Source organism: Oncorhynchus mykiss, chromosome 22 (assembly GCF_013265735.2).
Source record: "Oncorhynchus mykiss isolate Arlee chromosome 22, USDA_OmykA_1.1, whole genome shotgun sequence".
In the NCBI taxonomy this organism is placed as follows: Eukaryota; Metazoa; Chordata; class Actinopteri; order Salmoniformes; family Salmonidae; genus Oncorhynchus; species Oncorhynchus mykiss.
The window spans coordinates 17,588,018-17,613,980 of record NC_048586.1 but is presented as its reverse complement, the minus strand read 5'-3'; positions in this window follow the sequence as shown (position 1 = coordinate 17,613,980).

Below are 25,963 nucleotides of genomic sequence, written 5' to 3'. Positions count from 1 at the left end.
TATTCTTTGTTTTCTTTATTGTTTTGGTTAGGTCAGGGTGTGACATGGGTGATGTATGTGTTTTTGTACTGTCTAGGGGTTTTGTAGGTTTATGGGGTTGTTTACCATCTAGGTGTTTATGTATGTCTATGGTTGCCTAGATTGGTTCTCAATTAGAGGCAGCTGTTTATCGTTGTCTATGATTGGGAACCATATTTAGGCAGCCATCTTCTTTGGGTATTTCGTGGGTTATTGTCTATGTGATGTTGCATGTTTGCACTCAGTATTTATAGCGCGCACGGTCGTTTTGATATTTTGTTTGTTTAAGTGTACTTCGTGTTTGTTTTCATCTATCATTAAAAGGATGTGTTCACATCACGCTGCGCTTTGGTCTCCTCACTACGACGTCCATGACAATATGACAGCTTGTTACACAAAAGAAAAGGGGCTGGGTTTGAGTGAAAGAGCGGGAAGACTGAGGAACAAAGGGCGAAGCTGTGCTGTCGTAAATACAGTATCTTATGCATTCTAAATAAATATTACTCTCATAAATATTTACTCGGAGCTGCAGTAGGTTCGTGTTAGATGGAAGGCCGTGTTGCCTAACCGAGTCCTTTGAATAATGTATCTGCTGGTAAATTGGATATTTAATTTTACCAGGCAAGTCAGTTAAGAACAAATTCTTATTTTCAATGACGGCCTAGGAACAGTGGGTTAACTGCCTGTTCAGGGCCAGAACGACAGATTAGTACCTTGTCAGCTCGGGGGTTTGAACTTGCAACCTTCCGGTTACTAGTCCAACTCTCTAACCACTAGGCTACCCTACCTAGTGTAGTTCAGCAGGAGAGTTTATATCACTTTATACTGTAGTTCAGAAGGAGCGTTTATAACACTATATACTGTAGTTCAGAACGTATGTAGAGTTCATAAAACTATATACTGTATTTCAGAAGGTATGGAGAGTATATAGCACTATATACTTTTGTCATGAAGTCTGATCTTGTATTATTGATTATTGATCCATATTTACAGTTGTTTTCTCTCTCTGTTGTAAAGCTGATAATGAAATAATAATCATAATAATAGGCCTCTTGTCAGCACACGACACACTGACGTGTCACACTGATGTGATTTCTGGTTGCAGAAAGAAAGCAGGAAGTCATCCATCGTCCGTCAACACGTATTATGAGCCACTGAAATAGGAGAGACTTTGTCCACTTTCTGTTTGCCTACTCAACCCAGAGTGAAACAAAAACACCCCATGGCAACTTGATGACTCAGAGTCACGTCATAAACAAGTACACCTGCCACCGTGTAAGTAGTCCAAACCAGCCTTTAGTCTTGATATCTTTGGTTGTTTAGTACACTACCATACTCACTCTGTTTAGCACATGGCCTCACATGTGAATCCTTAAAGAGATGGGCGGGGCTAAGGCTTAACCTCTTAGAGCTCTAGGGGCGCTATTTCATTTTTGGATAAAAAACGTTCCCGTTTTAAGCGCAATATTTTGTCACGAAAAGATGCTCGACTATGCATATTCTTGACAGTTTTGGAAAGAAAACACTCTGAAGTTTCAGAATCTGCAAAGATTTTGTCTGTAAGTGCCCCAGAACTCATTCTACAGGCGAAACCAAGATGATGCATCACCCAGGAATTAGCAGAATTTCTGAAGCTCTGTTTTCCATTCTCTCCTTATATGGCTGTGATTGCGCAAGGAATGAGCCTACACTTTCTGTCGTTCGCCCAAGGTCTTAGCAGCATTGTGACGTATTTGTAGGCATATCATTGGAAGATTGGCCATAAGAGACTACATTTTCCAGAGGTCCGCCCGGTGTCCTTTGTCTAAATTTGTGCGTAATCTTCAGGTGCAGGCATTTTCTCCTGGGATTCAGGAGAGAAAGCATGTTTCCAAGAACGATGTATCAATGAAGAGATATGTGAAAAACACCTTGAGGATTGATTCTAAACAACGTTTGCCATGTTTTCAGTCGATATTATGGAGTTAATTTGGAAAAAAGTTTGCGTTTTGAGGACTGAATTTATGGATTTTTTTTGGTAGCCAAATGTGATGTATAAAACGGAGCTATTTCTAATACACAAGGAATCTTTTTGGAAAAACTGAGCATCTGCTATCTAACTGAGAGTATCCTCATTGAAAACATCTGAAGTTCTTCAAAGGTAAATGATTTTATTTGAAGGCTTTTATGTTTTTGTTAATGTTGCGTGCTGGATGCTAACGCTAATGCTAACGCTAAATGCTAACGCGAAATGCTAACTCTAGCTAGCTACTTTTACACAAATGATTGTTTTCCTATGGTTGAGAAGCATATTTTGAAAATCTGAGATGACAGTGTTGTTTACAAAAGGCTAAGCTTGAGAGATGGCATATTTATTTCATTTCATTTGCGATTTTCATAAATAGTTAACGTTGTGTTATGCTAATGAGCTTGCTGATAGATTTACACAATCCTGGATACAGGGGTTTTTTCATAGCTAAACGTGACGCAGAAAACGGAGCGATTTGTCCTAAACAAATAATCTTTCAGGAAAAACTGAACATTTGCTATCTGAGAGTCTCCTCATTGAAAACATCTGAAGTTCTTCAAAGGTAAATGATTTTTTTGAATGCTTTTCTGTTTTTTTGTGTAAATGTTGCCAGCTGAATGCTAATGCTAAATGCTACGTTAGCCATCAATACTGTTACACAAATGCTTGTTTTGCAATGGTTGAGAAGCATATTTTGAAAATCTGAGATGACAGTGTTGTTAACAAAAGGCTAAGCTTGAGAGCTAGCATATTTATTTCATTTCATTTGCGATTTTCATGAATAGTTAACGTTGCGTTATGGTAATGAGCTTGAGTCTGTATTCACGAACCCGGATCCGGGATGGGGAGATCAGAAAGGTTAAGAGGGTGTGAACGATGCTGAATGGGTGTAGACAAAGAAAAGCTCTCCAGTAGGTGTACCAAAACATTCAAGGGCCATTTATTCAAACGTTACAAGTTACAAGTTCATCAATTTTCAAAGCAGAATTACTCTCGCATTGTTACTTAACTGTAGTGTATGACATGCCATTGTATAGCTCTGAGTCTGTACGTTTATCCAATGTAAAAACACAATTTCAAATTTTGCTACATAAGACCGAATCAAGCCGGTCGGTCACATTTTGAGTCTCATAGCAAAGGGTTTGAATACTTATGTAAATAAGGTGTTTCTGTTTTTTTTATTTAAAAAAAATACATTTGCAAACATTTCTAAAAACCTGTTTTCGCTTTGTCCTGATCGGGTTTTGTGTGTAGATTGATGAGAAAAAACATTTATTTAATACATTTTAGGATAAGACTGTAAAGTAACAAAATGTGGGTCTGAATATGTTCCAAAAGCACTACATAAGAAAACATTTTGAGAGGTCTAGTTTAGTTGAATAATTCCACTATTTTAAAAACAAGCACACAATAAACTTGAAAAATACATACATGTACATGAGTAAAATCATTGAGGATGACACACAATACACTCCGGGACTTATTTCCATTGTGGTCCTCTTGTGACAAGATGGCTAGACAAGATTGGCAACACAGTTGTACACCTTATGGCAGCAAAAAAAACGTAAAAACAAATAGAAGAACAAAAATGGTTCATTATTGCAGATACATTAGAGGGGACATTCACATGGGCACACAAGACATCAAGACAGTTTTGAACCTTTTTAAAGCTGCCCATAGAATATGTTGTTTTTACGGCAGAGACAGCTCATTCCACTGAGGTTTCTGTATACAAGAAAGAACCTTTTCCAGCATTGGACCTGAACCTGTACAAGCACACATTAGCAACACCTAATCTGGTGCTGTGGTTGTGTGCATCCCTAACATGGGGAAAGTAATCAGTCAGAAATCTGGGCGCAGAACCATAAATACTCCTATAATCCAAACCCAGTCTAATCTGGGACACCCTAGCCTCAACAGGCAGCCAGTTGAGTTCGTGAATGCAGCTCCTGCCTATGGGAGTACGTGGACTCACCTTCAACACTACCCTGATCAGCTGATTCTGGGCTATCTGGAGCTTCCCAGGTAGTTAACAGATGTTTTGGCAGTCACAATTTAGTCCAGTCAACGTAAGCTAAATATGGCTGTCTGTGGTTCTGATTTTTCTGTATGTGTATGTGTATGTGTATGTGTATGTGTGTGCGTTCGCGCAAGTAGAAGAGACATGTTGATTCACCCTACTTGTAAAGAAACGCCATTGCCATCCTCCTCTCTTTCATGTTGACAAAACGGTCTATCACTCTGTCATACAGTACATGCTTACATTTTTTGTTGTCCTAGGCTACCTGGCTAAAATGCTTACTCGCTAGCCTAACTTTCGTTGATAGGCAAGGTTAGCTAGTTAACATTAGCCTTCTGCCTCTAGGTACATATTGAACTTCCATCCTCTCAGGCCAGGAACCCACCAGGTACAACCCTAAATCTGTAAACAAGGGAACTCTCATAGACGTCATCCTGACCAACTGGCCCTCCAAATACACCTCCGCTGTCTTCAACCAGGATCTCAGCGATCACTGCCTCATTGCCTGTATCCGCTACAGAGCCGCAGTCAAACGACCACCCCTCATCACTGTCAAACGCTCCCTAAAACACTTCTGTGAGCAGGCCTTTCTAATCGACCTGGCCCGGGTATCCTGGAAGGACATTGATCTCATCCTGTCAGTTGAGGATGCCTGGTCATTCTTTAAAAGTAACTTCCTCACCATTTTAGATAAGCATGCTCCGTTCAGAAAAAAACTGAACTAAGAACAGATATAGCCCTTGGTTTACTCCAGACCTGACTGCCCTCGACCAGCACAAAAACATCCTGTGGCGGACTGCAATAGCACCGAATAGTCCCCGCGATATGCAACTGTTCAGGGAAGTCAGGAACCAATACACGCAGTCAGTAAGGAAAGCTAAGGCCAGCTTCTTCAAGCAGAAATTTGCATCCTGTAGCTCCAACTCCAAAAGTTCTGGGACACTGTGAAGTCCATGGAGAACAAGAGCACCTCCTCCCAGCTGCCCACTGCACTGAGGCTAGGTAACACGGTCACCACCGATAAATCCATGATTATCGAAAACTTCAACAAGCATTTCTCAACGGCTGGCCATGCCTTCCGCCTGGCTACTCCAACCTCGGCCAACAGCTCCCCCCCCCCCCCCCCCCCCCCCCGCAGCTACTCGCCCAAGCCCCTCCAGGTTCTCCTTTACCCAAATCCAGATAGCAGATGTTCTGAAAGAGCTGCAAAACCTGGACCCGTACAAATCAGCTGGGCTTGACAATCTGGACCCTCTATTTCTGAAGCTATCCGCCGCCATTGTCGCAACCCCTATTACCAGCCTGTTCAACCTCTCTTTCATATCGTCTGAGATCCCCAAGGATTGGAAAGCTGCCGCAGTCATCCCCCTCTTCAAAGGGGGAGACACCCTGGACCCAAACTGTTACAGACCTATATCCATCCTGCCCTGCCTATCTAAGGTCTTCGAAAGCCAAGTCAACAAACAGGTCACTGACCATCTCGAATCCCACCGTACCTTCTCCGCTGTGCAATCTGGTTTCCGAGCCGGTCACGGGTGCACCTCAGCCACGCTCAAGGTACTAAACGATATCATAACCGCCATCGATAAAAGACAGTACTGTGCAGCCGTCTTCATCGACCTTGCCAAGGCTTTCGACTCTGTCAATCACCATATTCTTATCGGCAGACTCAGTAGCCTCGATTTTTCTGATGACTGCCTCGCCTGGTTCACCAACTACTTTGCAGACAGAGTTCAGTGTGTCAAATCGGAGGGCATGCTGTCCGGTCCTCTGGCAGTCTCTATGGGGTGCCACAGGGTTCAATTCTCGGGCCGACTCTTTTCTCTGTATATATCAATGATGTTGCTCTTGTTGCGGGCGATTCCCTGATCCACCTCTACGCAGACGACACCATTCTATATACTTCCGGCCCGTCCTTGGACACTGTGCTATCTAACCTCCAAACGAGCTTCAATGCCATACAACACTCCTTCCGTGGCCTCCAACTGTTCTTAAACGCTAGTAAAACCAAATGCATGCTTTTCAACCGTTCGCTGCCTGCACCCGCACGCCTGACTAGCATCACCACCCTGGATGGTTCCGACCTTGAATATGTGGACATCTATAAGTACCTAGGTGTCTGGCTAGACTGTAAACTCTCCTTCCAGACTCATATCAAACATCTCCAATCGAAAATCAAATCTAGAGTCGGCTTTCTATTCCGCAACAAAGCCTCCTTCACTCATGCCGCCAAACTTACTCTAGTAAAACTGACTATCCTACCGATCCTCGACTTCGGCGATGTCATCTACAAAATTGCTTCCAACACTCTACTCAGCAAACTAGATGCAGTTTATCACAGTGCCATCCGTTTTGTCACCAAAGCACCTTATACCACCCACCACAGCGACCTGTATGCTCTAGTCGGCTGGCCCTCGCTACATATTCGTCGCCAGACCCACTGGCTCCAGGTCATCTACAAGTCCATGCTAGGTAAAGCTCCGCCTTATCTCAGTTCACTGGTCACGATGGCAACACCCACCCGCAACACGCGCTCCAGCAGGTGTATCTCACTGATCATCCCTAAAGCCAACACCTCATTTGGCCGCCTTTCGTTCCAGTTCTCTGCTGCATGTGACTGGAACGAAGTGCAAAAATCGCTGGATAAAAAAATCGCTGAAAAGTTGGATACTTTTATCTCCCTCACCAACTTCAAACATCTGCTATCTGAGCAGCTAACCAATCGCTGCAGCTGTACATAGTCTATCGGTAAATAGCCCACCCATTTTTACCTACCTCATCCCCATACTGTTTTTATTTATTTACTTTTCTGCTCTTTTGCACACCAATATCTCTACCTGTACATGACCATCTGATCATTTATCACTCCAGTGTTAATCTGCAAAATTGTAATTATTCGCCTACCTCCTCATGCCTTTTGCACACAATGTATATAGACTCTCCTTTTTTTCTACTGTGTTATTGACTTGTTAATTGTTTACTCCATGTGTAACTCTGTGTTGTCTGTTCACACTGCTATGCTTTATCTTGGCCAGGTCGCAGTTGCAAATGAGAACTTGTTCTCAACTAGCCTACCTGGTTAAATAAAGGTGAAATAAAAAAATAAAATAAAAAATGTATGAATTAATGGTTGAATCAGAATCGCTGTTATAGTCATTTCCCAGTACGGATAATTAAGTAAAACGACAAGTCCAAATCCCTATCGCCATCCATGGCTAATTTAGGAAAGGGACAATTTTAGCTTTCTATCTAGCCACTGGAGGACAACAACATAATAAAAGTTGTTTCTATCGATGACGTATGCACCCAATGTGATTTGATAGGAGGGACGCTAAATCCAAACTAGCTTCCCCTAAGACTTTTTTTTTGGTGCGCCAGGACCATTCACAGTTGAGCTCACTCAGTTTAGCTCAATGCTGATTGGCTATTTATTTTCTTCTTTTTAATCAAGGGAGGCTAAATGCTTGTTAGCTTCACTTGCATTCAATGCTACCAGCGGCAACAATGTCATACTCTTTTGAACCAGACAGTATGAAATATATGGCCTACACATAAAGAGACAGAGGGGCGCTGTTTCACTCTCTCTGATGTTTTTTCCGGTGAGATACATTGAGCTTCTTGCTGAATGTGTAAAGGTAAATTATTTGGCATGTTTCTTTCTTGGTCATTTTTTTGTAGGGAGCCTGGCGTCCCTCAGCACCCATGAATACACGCCACTGCTCGCCATCAATTTTCAAGTAAAATTCAGTCTAAACTGTGACTCTGCCACTCAAGAACATTCACTATCTTCTTGGTAAGCAACTTCAGTGTAGATTTGGCATTGTGTTTTAGGTTATTGTCCTGCTGAAAGGTGAATTCATCTCCCAGTGTCTGGTGGAAAGCAGACACTGAACCAGGTTTTCCTCTGGGATTTTGCCTGAGCTTAGCTCCATTGCATTCTTTTTCCCCCTGAAAAACTCCCCAGTCCTTAATTGTTACAATCATATCCATAACATGATGCAGCCACTACTAAGCTTGAACGTATGTAGAGTGTTACTCAGTAATGGATATGCCACAAACATAACACTTTGTATTTGGGGAAAACAGTTCATTGCTTTGGCATTTTTTTTTGCAGTATTACTTTAGTGCCTTATTGCAAACAGAATGCATGTTTTTGAATATTTGTATTCTTTACAGACTTCCTTCTGTTCACTCTGTCAATTAGGTTGGTATTGTAGAGTAACTACAATGTTGTTGATCCATCCTCAGTTTTCTCCAGTCACAGCCATTAATAAACCCTGTAACTGCTTTAAAGTCACTATTGGCCTCATGGTGAAATCCTTGAGCGGTTTCCTTTCTCTCCGGCAACTGAGTTAGGAAGATCACTTGTCTCTTTATGGTGACAAAGTGTAATTAATAACTTCACCGTGCTCAAAGGGATGTTCAATGTCTGCTTTGTTTTTTATCCATCTACCAACCGGTGCCTTTTTTTTGCGATTCATTGGAAAACCTCCCTGCTCTTTGTGGTTGTATCTGTGTTTGAAGTTCACTGCTCGACTGTGGGACCCTGCAGGCAATGTGTGTGTGGGGTTCAGCGATGAGGTCGTCATTCAACAATCCTGTTAAACACTATTATTACACAAGAGTCCATGGAACTTATGATGTGACTTGCTGAGCAAATTCTCACTCCTGAACTATTTAGACTTACCATAGCAATGGGTTTGAATACTTATTGACGCAAGACAGTTCAGCTTTTGATTTGTTATTCATTAGTAAAAATGTATTCCACTTTGATATTATGGGGTAACGTGTGTAGGCCAGTGACATCCACATGTGGAAAACGGGGTGTGAATACATTCTGAAGGGTCTGTAGCACATTAACTACAAGCTATGTGCAAATGTTAGTACTGCTCTGTGCTAATTATGCTCTCTAACATGCTTTTACTTTAATTAGCCACCAAAAGTGTTATAGGCTGACTACACCGGCCACGCACCTTACCAAATCCACTCTGAATCAACACTTCCAGTGGGATTAAGATAATCCAAACGATCCTAATCATTACATTTTCAGTTGAAAATATAGAATAATCATTTACAGTTCCGATTGGATTACCAAATCCGAATCTCTATCTGGAGGATCACAATCTAATTTCTGAGTTTTGAAAAAATCCAATTGTAACATTTATTCCTACCTGATTGCCGAAATCGATTGCCGAGATCACTTTTGAAAAGCACCTGATCTGCATTACCAAGACAACCACCTGTACTGCACATAAAAATAACCTTGGCGTTAAATTCCCATGTACCGAATAAAAAAAATACAAGTTAAATGGGTTCGTATCGCATTTTCAACTCTACTGATGGTTTTGTCCTTAGGAATGTTGCGTTATGTAACGAATGTGCCCACTCTTATAAGGGCACAAGGCAAGACCGAAATGCAGACACAGGAGGAAGATGGTTGAGCTCTGATATTTATTATACCAAAAAGGGGTTAGCAAAAGGCAGGTCGGGAACAGGCGAGAGTTCAATAACCAGGTCAGAGTCCAAACAGTACAAGGGGATATGCAGGCTCGAGGTCAGAACAGGCTCGAGGTCAGAACAGGCTCGAGGTCAGAACAGGCAGAGTGGTCAGGCAGGCGGATTCGGCGTCAGGACAGGCAAGGGTCAAAACCAGGAGGGCTAGGAAAAAACAGAGACCGGGAAAAATAGCAGCTAGGAGAAACGCTGGTTGACTTGGCAAAACAAGACGAACTGGCACAGAGAGACAAGAAATACAGGGATAAATACACCAGGGACTAATGGGGAAACAGGAGACAGTTGGAGGTGGGTGGAAACAATCACAAAGACAGGTGAAAGAGATCAGGGCGCGTCAACTCTTTGCACTTACGCTCTAGCCAATATTATGGAATTATTATGGACAAAATAGCAAGATAATATTTATTTGTCAAACGGCAGCCTGAGTGGCGCAGTGGTCTAAGACACTGCAGTGCTTGAGGTTTCACTACAGATCCAGATTCAATCCCGGGCTGTGTCGCAGCCAGCCATGACCGGGTTACCCATGAGGCGACTGTCACGACTCCCGCCGAAGTTGGCTCCCCTGCCTGTCGATCCCTTTTTGTCTTATTAGTTGCATTTGTGTCTAATTGTGTTTCCTGATGTGCTTCCTAATTTAAGCCTATTAAACCCGCCCTTGTTTTGTGCGGGATTCATTTTGTGTTACGTGTTGTGTCGTTGGGTTTTTTAGTGCTCCGGACCGTGTACCCTGTGTTTTGGGTTGGTCAGTGTTTTCGCGCCCTGTGTTTTTGGGTGTTGTATTTTGGTGCCAGATTAAAGTGCACTTTTCCCTTTGGAACTCTCTGCTCTCTGCGCCTGATTCTTACCTCACACACCCAGTCTCGTGTGACAGCGACACACAATTGACCCAGCGTTGTCCGGGTTAGGGGAGGGTTTGGCCTGCCGGGATTTCCTTGTCCCATCGCACTTTAGCGACTCCTGTGGCGGGCCGGGCGCTTGCACGCTGTTGTACGGTGTTTCCTCCGACACATTGGTGCGGCTGGCTTCCGGGTTAAGCGAGCATTGTGTCAAGAAGCAGTGTGGCTTGGCAGGGTTGTGTTTCGGAGGACGCATGGCTCTCGACCTTCACCTCTCCCGAGTCCGTACAGGAGTTGAATAATTTTGCACGCCCAATTTTTCAGTTTTTGATTTGTTAAAAAAGTTTGAAATATCCAATAAATGTCGTTCCACTTCATGATTGTGTCCCACTTGTTGTTGATTCTTCACAAAAAATACAGTTTCACATCTTTATGTTTGAAGCCTGAAATGTGGCAAAAGGTCGCAAAGTTCAAGGGGGCCGAATACTTTCGCAAGGCACTGTATGTGCACCTTAAAATAAAGTGTTACTGTCTTTTCTTACTGGCACTGGCTTTGTTGATAGCTATTTTATTGAGGAAAGCTTTTTACTTGCAATTACTGGGATATTCTCTTATACCTTAGTTGACTGACTGTAAGTCACTCTGGATAACAGTGCCTGCTAAATTACTTAAATATACATATCTAACCAATATCCAAGTCCGCGGGGCTCTCCAGAAGGTGGTGCGGTCTGCCCAACGCATCACCGGGGGCAAACTACCTGTCCTCCAGGACACCTACAGTACCCGATGTCACAGGAAGGCCAAAAAGATCATCAAGGACAACAACCACCCGAGCCACTGCCTGTTCACCCCGCTATCATCCAGAAGGCGAGGTCAGTACAGGTGCATCAAAGTTGAGACCAAGAGAGTGAAAAACAGCTTCTATCTCAAGGCCATCAGACTGTTAAATAGCCATCACCAGCGCATTAGAAGGTCCTTGACTTCACTGGCCACTTTAATAATGGAACACTAGTTACTGTAATAATGTTTACATATTTTGCATTACTCATCTCATATATATATATATATATATATACTGTGTTCTATTCTACTGTATCTTAGTCTATCCCGCTCTGACATTGCTAGTCCAAATACTTATATATTCTTAATTTCATTCCTTTACTTTAGATGTGTGTGTATTGTTTGTATTGTTGTGAAATTGTTAGATATTACTGCACTGTTGGAGCTAGAAACACAAGCATTTCGCTACACCCGCAATAACATCTGTTTAACATGGGTATATGACCAATAAAATTAGATTTTATTCTATTTTTGATTAGAAGCAGTTTATTCTTTGTCCACTAGATGGCAGGCTGTCCTCAGTTTAGTTGATTAAAAGCTACCCTGCCCCATAAGACCAGTGTTAATAGTTGTTTTGTGACATGCAGATTGTTATCAGTCACTACCACGATCAAAACATCATAAGAAGGAAGGTCTATTATTAGTCATTTTTCATTAATAGCGTTATTTTTAAATCCATCCTATGCAGGCTACCATTTAAATACCAATTGTTCAAATATATTTCCACTTGTAACAGCATAACCTAGCTAGCTAGCTACACTTCCACGTGCTTTACACAAAGCCAGTGTTAGGGAAGCTACTCTGAAATGTAGTTTTCCAAGTTGCCAGTAACTTCACCCTGGACAAAGTTAAGCTACACTATAGCTATTCTTAATAAGAAAAATAGAGTTTACTTAACTAAAGTTACTTACAAACTACTTCGTGAAAAATTGGAATATCTAAATCAAATCTAAATCAAATCAAACGCTATTGGTCACACACACATATTTAGCAGATGTTACTGCGGGTGAGGCGAAATGCTTGTGTTCCTAGCTCCAACAGTGTAGTAGTTTCTAAAATGTTCAGAATCTGAAAAGTTACAGAATACAAATGGAAAGAACAGACACCTCTGGAGTCAGATGTCAACAGAATGTGTCATTTATCCGATTGAACGAAACAACAATGAGAATAGGCAGTGATGCTGAAAAAAATGACATTCTTGCCTCTTCACCCACATTTTATTTTCATTTAGCAAAAAAAAGTAGTGTCTATTTCCGGTAGTTTGCTACACGACAAAACAATAATGATGAAAGCACCTACAGATTTGAATTTAGTTCAACTACCACCAAGCTACTGCGAAATGTAATTCATTAGTCAAACTACATATACAGTGGTTCACTACTCCCCAACACTGCACACACATAGCATATTGTTCTATTGTTGGTTACAATGAAAATGTGTTGTATTTGAAAACACATTCAATTTCCTAATTTAACCAAAAGAGGGAGACATTACATAAAGAATATGGCCTAAAGAAGAAACTCCGCTGTGGTTCTTACCATATTTCACCAACTCTCTATGGCTCTATTACAGTAATTTGTACACTTGGGAAAGATCCAAGTAGTATTTCACTAGATTCGTTTTCAAATGTATTACTGTGCTTCGTACATTCCTATTGAAGTCAACAGGACATGTAATCACGCACGTTTGCCTCTCAATGCCTTGTTTTTACGTTTTCAAGTTAGGCTTAATCGATCTCCTGTTTCAAAACGGATGTTGTCTTAACTTAAAGAGAGGCCCCAAAAAAAGCTGAGAAGGAAGCCGTGTGGTGTGTTGACATGGTCAGGAGATGGCAATGGTGTCAGGGGCTTGTTTTGTGTGTGCTGGTGGGCAGTAGTGACCCAGGCTGAGCTCAGTGGTGAGTAGGGCTCCTTTCTGCTAGAGAGTGTCTTATTCAGCCCTAAGCCGATCTCACCATGCATGCTCCCCTCACCAGCGTTCACCTAAATCTGTCACACAGATTTGACACCGTGTCACTCTGACCGTACTCCGAAATGACATGTAGGCTATATAATGTGGGATATTGTGCACATTTACAATCCGGACTTCTCTTAGAGCGTTTAATATGTATATATTTTTTAATTCCATGTATGTGAGAGCTTTATAACCATACGTTTAGATAAAACAATAAGGAGAACACACGAAAGAGAAGATTGAAGATTGTATTTGGGTTTAGGCATGACCCTTTCAACAATGAATGAACCTAAATGTGGTCATATGTCCCATGTTAGATAATAGCCTGATGATATGAATAATCACTGTACTCATTGGGAATGTATATTTGGGAATAATTCATGCATTTCAAAAAATACATATTTGATCAAACAAATTCTATTTGCGGTCTGGAGTTTGAAATTACAGTGCCCAGTGTTGCCACGAGGAGGCTGTACCAATCTGCATTGTTTCTTCATGTAGGGCTACAACATAATTAGCCTGAATTAGGCTCATAGTTAGTTGTGTATGAAAAGAGAACTGATATCTTAATCCCCTTTATGCCTTAACGCAGTTGTTGTCTCCAACTGTAACAACATAATAACGTGTATAGTCAAGGGCATTATGCAACACCACTTGGTGCACACTCAGATTAATTATCTAAGGACAGGACAGCAAATTGTCCATTTTAGACAATGTGCTATCAAAATGGCAAACATTAGCATATGTCAGAAAAATATTAGGTAAAAAAATATTTCACATGAACAAAATGAATGTTGCAAATATGCTATATGTTAATATTGCCATTTCAACCAGTCCACTGCATAAAAAAAAAAAGAATACCATGCATGTAACGTCTTATACCTGTAGGTAGGCTATACGACATTAGGTCCTACGTCTTGCATCTCTAAATAGAGGTTTGTTTACTCCTCCGAGAGGATATGGATGTAGCATTAATATACATCGTCTTTGCTATTATTTCACAACATCCATATCCGTTCAGAAACATTTAACTATCCCCCTGTTGTTCTGCATTGACATCCAAATTATTTTGAAAGACATTTGCTGTAACGACTGGCTAATATTTTCCCAATAAGTAAAAGGTCTGTGTCCATTCAGGCTTGTCTTGTCTGTCTGCTTCTGCTCTGTCTGTGAGCTGCCTGCTGTAGATTTAAATCCTCTGTGATAAGTGCTTGAAGCTCTCGGAAACTTCTGGAATCTGAGCGCTGAGAGAGGAAAGTGGACCGGGGGTGCCCATCACACTGGGTTCATGGGCATATAAACCATCACTCCCACACCCCTCTCCCTCACTCCCTTTCTCTCCCTCTTTCATCTGCAGTATTTACCGGATCAAGTGGTAGCTACTGGCCCTCATGGCCAGTAAGCAGGGTTTTCTCTCCCCAGCTAGCATGGCTTTGACTGTTTCTAGTGCATGACAAAGAATTGGGTTGGCATCAGGCTTTACTGAACACAGCAACCGCACAATTAATAAACAGGCAAAATGGTTTATTCCAGTATCAAGACCAAATGTCTGCTACACATGATCTGTTTATTTCTGCTTGTATTTCACCTGCTTTTGAGCCTGAAACCTCTGTTTCCTACAGGCTCAGAAGGACACTTATAATTCACTTATCCCATTTTAAAGTAGTATTTGTGGACACCTGCCCCTATGGGAATCTGTGGCGCTTTGAAAAGAAAACAGGTTAAAACTGGGCAAAAGCACTTAGCAGGAACCCGGCAATAATCGCTCTTTTCCACAGGTAATGAGTTTGATTCATTCTTGACCTTTGAAAACTTTTCGCTCCTCTTAAGCATTTTTTTCCCTCCCCTACCTGGAGATAATAAAGGCATGCTAGCAATGTGTTGCCCATTAACAGTATTTTACATGGCTGACTTTTGGAATGCACATACCATTTCTACTGGCCATTGTAACAGGCCACAATTTTAAACTATTTTTATGATTTTTCACAGGGACTTTTGTCGGCGATGAAATTCGACGTTTTATTTTTCAACATGACATGATTCAGTAAATAACGTAACATCTAGAATCATATTGTACACGTTTCATAGCAGAAAAGCAGTGGGCAACTTCTGTCTGTGCCTAAAATGCAGGGATTGTTGTGTTTATGTGTTCGGGACGGGTGTTGATCGAGGTTCTTCTCTTTGATACATCATAACCTGGAAACCTTCCCAACAGAAGGCCGAGACAAGTTTCCTTGGATAATGTCGAAAAAATGGGGGAAACGAAGGCATGGGTCTAGAGTAGAGTTGTGATTTAGAGCTGAGAGATGCACCATCCCCTCTTTCCAGCGGAGGCCCTCTTGGGGTTGATTTTCATTCTCTCCTTGTACTATTAAAAAGGCCTTCCACTCTCTTCACTGGGTGCACCTTGCTGTTATAACTGGCAGAAAATCATTTATCAATGCCTCTCGTCGGCGGCTAAGGTCTTTCGCAGTGTATATTTTTCCATTATTGATTGTGTGTGTAAATGCATCGCAGGAAGAAGCATGGAGATATGGGGTTTTCCCTCACTCCCGTTGGATGGCCAGGCCAGAGCATCAGGTAACTTTTTTGTTTGTCTCATCTATTTATCAATGTTTGAAACTATCATAGTTGCTTTGATACGTAGTCTCAAACAACAATATACCTTTTGTGTATAAAGCTTGGAAATACAGTACCTATTGCATACGCATGTGATGGTCATGGTACAAGCTGTTCGTTGGAGCAACAAACTGAAAGGCAGCGGTGAATGTCAGTGTCCCCTCTGTTGTTTAATTTATTTTACTTTCAAAGTGAGGGGAGGTGGCCTTGCTGTGAGTGTTAGTCATTGATGTGCCTATGGTCGCCCCCCCCCCCCCCCCCCCCCCCCCGCGCTGCGGCTGTCTGTAGGAGTACCTTCGTCCCTCTCCTCCTCGCTCAAGGCTCTCATTGGCTTGGCTCACTGTGTTTGTCTAACCGTCCTCTTATTTTTTTAATTTTTTTTTTTATATCTGTGAGGGTGTGGCTAACGGACCTCTGACCTGGGGTCAAAGAGAGCCTTCAGTTTCTTCAAAGCTCTGCCACAGACTCGTGCTACTTCCCACTGTTAGAGGCTGTCTAAAGCTGAGACTGGAGTTTCCTCTCTTCACTCTTGTCTGTTCTGGATTGATGGTTTGGTTGGCCGTTGCATGTGTTAGCCCCTGACTATCCACGGGACACTCGTGGGCTAAGAATGTATTATTCTTAAAGGAGTATTGTCAAATATTCAGCTAAAAGCAGGTGGAGTTATTTTAGTGAGAGAAAAAAATGATCAGACAATGCAAGGCTTTGGTAGTAAAGGGTACATGCCCATGACGTGCTGTGCGGTGGGCTGCAGATAAGCTTCAGTCCTTCTTGCTTTCCAACAAGTGGTTCTAAACCCATGTAGATTATTTAAGGATTGCAGGGTTTACAAAGTGGCTTTGGCAATTGTTGACATGGGACGGACTCTTACTTTCCTTCAATAAAATAGGATAGACATAGAAATACGCCTTGGGAGAGTTATATAATGGTCAACATCCATGTACCTTTAAAAGTTGGGTATTTAGGAGACTAAATTGTTTAATTAACAGCTAATTAATGGTCCTATTTGCAATTGGCAAACATCCCCCTCTTCAAGTTCAAGGTAAATGGAGTGTATTCCCTAAAGGATCTAGTAGAAGCCCAGAGCCCTTTATCAAAGCTGTCTGAAATATTGGCACATACAGTAATCTGTCCCCATTCCGTATTGATTACTTGCTTTGTTTTCAAGTTATGCCGTAAACAGGGTAAATAACGACAGATTTGAGTCGGAGTCCACACGGAGACATATGTTTAGATTTAAGCCTTCAAACCCTACACTTTCCCGATACTGTATGCGTAGCAGCTGTCTGCATCAGAAGCTAACGAGCGCTTGGAAAATGATTATAGCCTCCTCCGTTTTTGTGTGTTTTTTTTAACCCTGGAGAAAGTGGCAGTACGCATCATCTCAGGAATAGAAACCAGGCAGCACACTGCTAGTGAAGCACAGAGGAAATGCGTTGAACTGAATTGGTGATAAGTGCTGACAGGAGAGGTGTGTCGGTGTACTCACTGTACCGACGGTTTATGAAGTAGACAGAGTTGAGGTGTAGCAGTTTGTACAGCCGTTAGCCAGCACTGTGAATATGATTGGTGGCAGCGGTAGGAGGCTGAGAGGGAGAGCAGAAAGGACTTGGTACACTAATAAGCAGACCAGCAGTTATGCAGTATGTTCACTGAAGAGGGTGTGCACAAACGGGGCCTGGGATGATTAGCAAAGGCTTTTACTTTCTGGTAGTGCACACATGCACGCAAACAGGAAATAATGTGTGAGTAACAGGAGGGAGAATTATGAATGTGTTAGAGTGACAAAATTAAAATGGAGTGTAAAGAGTTGTTGCAGGTGACCGGGATTTTTCGTGTGGGGCTTGCACATTATTTTTCTCCCGACTTTTGAATTAGAGTTTGAGTGTTCTAACTTTCTTCAACTTTATTCATGTTTTGAAGATGTGTCTTCATAAGTGTAGTTACTTGACAGAGTTTTTATCAGTGCTATATCACCATCTGGGATGCATGGCTAAGCCAGGCTTCCAAGGGCCAGCATTACAACACTTTCTCTGCTGGCTTTGTACTGGATGAAGAAGTCATAATCCTCAAACAGACTTAAATTCCTCCGGAAAGGCTCTTGATCCTGAATTCACTCATTTTCTTCAAACAGCCTTCCAGCTCGACTCCGAAAGAGAAGGGGATATTCGGGGGAATTGGCTGCAGTTCTTGATTGAAATCTGCTACAAGTGGACACCGCCGCCTCAGACACACACACACACTCCTCCCCAGCCGTCCCCTCCTGTCTGTTGGTGGAAACCTGGGCCAGGTCGTCGTGACGCTCTCTCTCTCTGAGCTCCTAATAAAAGGTAAACTTCTCCAAGGCCCGGGAATTGTGTCAATCACGGCCTGTGTTTTCGCAGCGAGCCCAAAGCCTCCCCTCCTCCCTGTCAGAGGCTGTTATCACGTTCAAAGCCAGATCAGAACGCTGTTTGTTCTGCGCTTTGGTTTCACCCACACAGAGGATTCAAAGAGGTACAGGTCTATTTGAGAGTGTATATTTCCTTGCCGGAGAGAGACCGTGTTTGTCTTGCCACGTTTGTCAGCTCGTATTTCAGCCGAGGGCTTCTATTACAACTAAACACCACCCTATATCAGTTGAATATTGCCAGGCTTCTTTGAATCGCATATTGAGTACAAGCGGTGTGGGAAATAATTTGGTTGTAACGTACTTTATGAGTGTGACTGAGTTTGTAACAGATCTATTCACCCTTCATTCCGATTTATTCAGTCGCGGTACAATAAAATAAAAAATAACAACCCCCTCAGGCAACCCCTTGTAATAGTACACTCTTCCAAATGGAAATGACCCTCATGCTTATATTTCTGACCAGGTATCAAACCTAGGTTGTCCAAGCTAGCCCGCTGAGCTAAAGCCTAGGCATTAGGTCTCAGGCAAACTTCCTCAAGGAGTTCTGTTTTCAGTATATCGTAATGGCATCTCCCAGTTAAACTTAGGGCTTTGGCAGTTCTGTATATATGGCGTGGTTAGATGAGGTTGATGAGTTAGATGAGGTTGAGGGCACCAAAACTTTGCAAACTTTCCCAAAATTCCCAGGTTTTCCAGGGTTAGGGTTAGGGTTAGTTAAATCTTCCATCTGGGGTTTCTGAAGAACCTAGGATTTTGGGGAAAGTTACCTGAATTGTGCAACCTTAGGGAGGTTGCTTTGCCTCCCTGGATGTGAGGGGAAGAATGACATTACAGATCTGACCCAGGTAGCTAATACTTGGAAGATGGAGATTCCTCTGGTTGAGCTTGTCTGGAGTGTCCTCTTAGTTATGTAGGATCCCAGATAGAGGTTTCATGCAATATAATGCTTTAGTATACACTAGTTACAGAAAATGTAATTTAACTCTTTTGTATATCAGTTATAAGTTTTGAGCAGCTCAACATTGATTTATTCCTATGTATACCATAGTACATGTATCCCTTTATTGCTGTTTATAGACCAATTTGTATGCTTCTTTCCATACTGGCATGTTAGTCACAGCTGGCAAATATGTACACTCCAAACCAAAACTGATTATATGCATTTTGATAGCAATCCTCATTATTAGCTATGATAATGAACCACTTTGGTTGCAAAATCATTACAAAATCTATTTGACAACAGACTAACTGAATAAGTTCTCTATTGTCTTTTCTATCAGCGAACATCATTAAATTAAATCGGGCACATCCCCGACATGGTCCCACACATCCAAAAGGAAAACAATGATGGACCAAAAGGGCTATTGAAGGCATCTGTAAGTTTGCTGGACAAACTGCTGGATCTATCCACATGGGCGGCTAGGGAAATAAAAAGGTATTTTGGCTCTTATTGACCCTGCAGCTGGGCCTGCTGCTGTTTGTTCTGCAGCCAGGAAGCACACACAGCATTTTGGTGGAGCGGGGGATGTGTATCTAAGTGATGCACAAATAGTGTAGGGTTGGCAGCGCAGATGTTTAGTCCTATTGTTATTTTATTAGTTGGCTATGTCTTGGGCAGTCGTTGGGTCAATTCATGTCTCTCGCAGCAGCAAATGTGCAGCTATTCATATGCAATAAGATTAAAGCCAAGCAGTTCAGAACGCTTGGACAAGCACCATTAATCTTTCAGTCCAGGCATGTCCGTTTTTTATTAACGCTTCCATGCAGACAGACAGACAGACAGACAGACAGGCAGACAGACAGGCAGGCAGGCAGGCAGGCAGGCAGGCAGGCAGGCAGGCAGGCAGGCAGGCAGGCAGGCAGGCAGGCAGGCAGGCAGACAGACAGACAGACAGACAGACAGACAGACAGACAGACAGACAGACAGACAGACAGACAGACAGACAGACAGACAGACAGACAGACAGACAGACAGACAGACAGACAGACAGACAGACAGACAGACAGACAGACAGACAGACAGACAGACAGACAGACAGACAGACAGTTAGACAGTTAGACGATAGAAAAGGGGAAAAAACAGAAATCCCTGAGAAAACACTCCATGAAGGGCTTCTGATAGACCCCCTTGTAAATAAACCTTTAATTCAATTCTCACTGACACGTACCATGTACAGCTGGTGACATCTTGCCGCAGCATTCATTCCTTGTTGACACATGCCTTACTTTTCGGACGACTCAAAACAAACATATTGCAAGCTGCACTAAATTTGCTCAAGAACGAACAGGCATAACAGTTCCACATCGTGGGGGAATCAAGCATAGCAGCTAATGTGGTTATTATAGCTACCAGTTTACAAGGGATCCTTCTGAGATTTTACGGAACAGTGTTTTAAATGGGCAAATATTGACAATATACAGCCCTCATATTTTGTCAAGATCTGTTTCACCGCAGAGGAGATGACAGTGAGTTGGGGACAGTATGGCTGACGTAGGTCACAGGAACCACTCTGACTGTTCTCCTGTAGGCCCCTTATTCTAGCATTTCCTCCACGCTGGTGGGATTGTTGTGGGGGACCATGCGGGATTATGGGGCTGCAAGTCATAGGACGGTAATGGGACAGAGCCCATGGGGGAGGGGGGGGGGGGGGGGGGGGGGGGGTGCACTGAAGGAAAACTGACACCAGTGGAACTCAGAGAAGAGAGAGAGAGAGGGAGTGGTGGAGCATTCATGAGGACTAGTCCACCAGTGAAGTTGTAAAATGGAAACATACCTCTCCCCTGACAGCTTGATCAACCCCCCCCCCCCCCTATGTTGTGCTTCTTGTGATGTTGTGCTGCTGAGATGTGGACTGGGATGGTGTCCCTAAGGCTTGTTGTTTCTTGTCAGAGATTAGATTGAACCGAGGCGTTCTGGTTCATACGGAGATGCCAGTACGGGGGAAGGTTGTGTTGTACTCACTCACTGACCAGAGCTTCTGAGACAGTTACTTTTAATTTGTGCTGGGAGATTCCGCACAGAATTGATCATGGTTGACCATGACTTTAAATGACCGATTTTATTATGTTAAAAACACATCAACCTAATTGGAATGGGTGCAAACAGTTAGCCTTCACAATCATCTGAAATGTATTGTTCATTTACAAAAAAATTTTTTTTTAACCATCCACCAGGGTTTCCTCTGCTGCAGTTAATTGGTCCACCAAGTGCACTGATTTCTGCATAGTGGGCATCTGTGATTATTTTCCCCTGGCACCAGTCATTAAAAACATATACTGCACACAGCGAGCACGTTGTCCCAGGGTAGACAGAGGACTGTTCATTTGACTTTGGCCAATGTATATAGGGTAAGAGCTGCTCACACGTTTTAACAAGTGTGGAGACCTTGGAAAACTCTTTTGATTCGTTCATGAGGCTCCAGTCGAAGCTCGATTACATTTTCCAGATGGTTGCACAGCATACTTCACCAGAGGTGTTTATTAAGAACCTTTTAAATGTAACTAAATGCCATATAAAATGTAATCTACATGATCCCCAAAAAGTAGCTATTTATCATGAGAGGACCTTAAACAATAACTAGTAATGCTGCATAAATCACACCTCACAGGCAGAAGATACGTACTCCTGTGTCCAAGACGAATCAGGGCTACCGCTCAATGCAAACCATTTCAATCTATGGTGTCCACATATTGATCTATAAAGGAAAATGTCGGAACCGGTAGCAGAACCCAAAACAGGGGACTTTACATTTCATTAAATGGTGATGACAGCTTGGAAAATCAAGGGGTTTCAAATTAGACATCCCTCATTTACAGTGCCTTCAGAAAATATTCATAGCCCTTGACTTATTCCACATTTTCTTGTTTTACAACCTGAATTAAAAATGGATTAAACTGGGTTTTTTTCTCTCTCACACATCTACACACAATACCCCATAAAGACGAAGTGAAAACATGTTTTTAGAAGTTTTTGCAAATGTATAAAAAATGAAATACAGAAATATTTTATTTACATAAGTAATTCACATCCCTGAAGCAATACTTTATAGAAGCACCCTTGTCAGCGATTACAGCTGTGAGTCTTTCTGATTAAGTCCCTACGCATTTTCAGGTCTTGCCATTGATTTTCAAGAAGACCTAAAACTGAAACTGTAACTCGGCCACTCAGGGACTTTCACTGTCTTCTTGGTAAGCAACTCCGGGGTAGATTTATAGACTTGGCCTTGTGTTTTAGGTTATTGTCCTGTTGAAAGGTGAATTCATCTACCAGTGTCTGGTTGAAAGCAGACTGAACCTAGTTTTCCTCTAGGATTTAGCCTGTGCTTAGGTCCATTCCATTTATTTTTTATCCTGAAAAACTTCCCTGTCCTTAACGATTACAAGCATACCCATAAGATGCAGCCACCACTATGCTTGAAAATGCGGAGTGGTACCCAGTAATGTGTTGTATTGATTATGCCCCAAACATAACACTTTATATTCAGGACAAAAAGTTAATTGCTTTGCCACATTTTTTGCAGTATTATTTTAGTGCCTTGTTGCAAAACAGGATGCATGTTTTGGATTTTTTTTTAATTCTGTACATGCTTCCTTCTTTTCACTCTGTCAATTAGGTTAGTATTGTGGAGTAACTACAATGTTGTTTATCCATCACCAGTTTTCTCCTATCACAGCCATTAAACTCTGTAACCGTTTTAAAGTAACTATTGGCCTCGTGGTGAAATCCCTGAGCGGTTTCCTTCTTCTCTGGCAACTGAGTTAGGAAAGGAAAGACGCCTGTATGTTTGTAGGGACTGAGTGTATTGATAGACCATCCAAAGTGTAATTAATAACTTCACCATGCACAAAGGGATTTTACTGCTTTTTTTTTACCCATCTACCAATAGGTGGCCTTCTTTGCGAGGCATTGGAAAACCTCCCTGGTCTTAATGGTTGAGTCTGTGTTTGAAATGCTCCGCTCGATGAAGGGACCTTACAGATAATTGTATGTGTGGGGTACAGAGATGAGGTAGTCATTCAAAAATTATGTAAACTATTATTGCACACAGAGTGAGTCCATGCAACTTATTATGAGACTTGTTTAGCAAGTGTCTACTTCTGAATTTATTTAGTCTTGCCATAACAAAAGGGTTGAATACTAATTGACTCCAGACATTTCAGATTTTCTAATTAATTTCAGAAAAAAAAAAACACAATTCCACTCTGACATTTATGGGGTATTGTGGGTAGGCCAGTGACAAAACAGTCTAAATTGAATCCATTTTGAATTCAGGCTGTAACAACAAAATGTGGAAAAGTCAAGGGGTGTGAATACTTTCTGAAGTCGCAGTACGTGAGAAAGTGTTGGAGAAAGTGAGACGAAAAGTGTTTCCTCTCCAGTTGATCTGAAGACGCTAACGTGTGTCAGTCTGACTAGAGGAAGACACAGTCCAAAATAAACACTTGTCCATTCGTTGTGTCAATGCCAGCCAAAGCAATGTGACACTAGCATGGTGATTTGAGAAACAAATTGATTTCTCTTCATCAGCTGCAATGAGTGCTTTAACAACCATTAAGAGTGTACGAAAATGGCCTGGCTTACATTTTTTGGGATGACTATAAAAGCTGCAGAAAAAAGAACAAATGCAAAATTGAAATTTGTTGCTGAACTATAGTGTACAAAGAGGACTATTTCTGTCTGTAATAAAGTCCTTTTGTGGGGGAAAACTCATTCAGATTGGCTGGGCCTGGCTCCCCAGTGGGTGGGCCATTGCCCTCTCATGCCCACCCATGGCAGTGCCCCTGCTCAGTCATGTGAAATCCATAAATTAGGGCCTAATTTCCATCTATGAACTGTAACTAAGTAAAATCTTTGAAATTGTTGCGTTTTTATTTTTGCTCAGTATGTATTATTTCCATATTTTGATATGCACACAGAAAACTCAATGTGAAATATAATGCAATCTCAAAACAAACCAATTCAGTATGACAGCAAAGGGTCTAGATAGAGTAGGGCTATACCTCCACAATACCTTTGGAGTGTTCTCTAATCCCGTTTTTACATGCCTGTCTGGTCCGTGAGGGAAAGAGGGTTAACGGCCCCCCTTAAAATCAAACAGACGGTTCCCACTGAGATCCACTGAAGGCATCTGTCTGTGGGGTAAAGAGCACTGACAGCCATACGTCATTTTTTTTGTTGTTGCATGGTGCAGGCCCCTGTATTTAAAAGAGTACGGCAGTCAAAAGGCCTATAAAAGTGAGTGACTCCACAGGAGCATCTGCCACTGCGTGTATGGAGGAGATTCAATGTGAAAAAGGAGAGATAATGTGCTCACTCACTAATGGGCACCCGACTAGACACAGGCTCATTTTTCACATCATGTCATCTGTAAGGTTTGAATAAAAGTAATAGCCACAATGAGCCTGGATCTCTCCCATTCCATTCTGGCTTTTGCCTCCTCACTTTTATTTGTGTTGACTTGTGCAGTCGGAGGAAATGACAGTCTGGGGGCCTGTGGATCAGTCAAAGTGATGATCCTCGGTGTTCTCCACTGGCGCTGACAGGTCCCCCTTTCCTCTGGCTGGCATGTGAGGCCAGGGCAGCAGAGCTACGCCATATCAAATGTTGTAATCTGACAGAATAAAGGATCTGGCGCTGGGGACATCACAAACTCTGTCTTGTGTAATTTTCTGACAGGGACAGAAGGGGGAAATGAAGGGGTTTCTACAGTTTCATGTCGTAAGAATTAGTGTCAGTCAAAGCTAAGTGGCTGTTTTAAGATAAATAGGAGTGGATTCCAAGGCTATGTTGTCACCAATGGACTTTAGAAGGCTATGTTAATGTGGGAAGATGGACTTTAGAAGGCTATGTTAATGTGGGAAGATGCTGATTTCCGTTGGATGTTTTCATTTCCTCAGCATTAAGTGTCTTCACGAAAGCAGCACGTCTTAATATCCATTTTGAAAAGGTTAGTGTAAAATTAGCACGTAGCTACATTGCCAGTATCTAGGCCATGTTGCACGCGACCGTGTTACAACTGAAAGACAATAGATGCCCTACAGTTGAGCTGTACTATATAATGGGTGCCATAGTGGTGGTCACAGACCAGTGTTAAGTTATCTGAACAATAGTATTTTTTTTTAGCATTGAAGCCATTGAAGACTTTTGAGCCGCTTCGAGTTACAAATGCCTTGTAACTCGTCAAAGGAGGACAAAAAATGTCCTCCTTTATTTAAGTAAGCAAGTCGGTTAATAACGGCCTAGGAACAGTGGGTTAACTGCCTTGTTCAGGGGCAGAACAATAGATTTTTACCTTGTCAGCTCTGGGATTTGATGTTGCAACCTTTTGGTTACTAGTCCAATGCTCTAACCACCAGACTACCTACTGCCCCGTTGTCATTAACATGATATAATTAATTTAATATATTTGCAATATCAGAATTTCTCAAATCAGATTGTATTTTTGATGTTGCATGGTTAAGAACAGGAAGGATGCTTTTTGTGATTTCTGTTTATTTTTCCTATTGTACCAGTTCAATGCAATATCATAATCATAAGTGGAAAATGGGGGAAAACCTTGATATAGCTAGAAAAACAAACATTATATAACACGCATTTTCATGCTTTGTGAATTATTTTCAAAATAATGACTTTTTTTGTGTCAGCCCCTATAAAGATGAGAAGAAGGATGTGAAAACAAGTGATTTCCTTATTAGGTTCAGGAGTCAAAGGCCTCCTGGAGCCGGCAGCTTCAAGAGCCCAGAAGATTAAGACATATATTGGA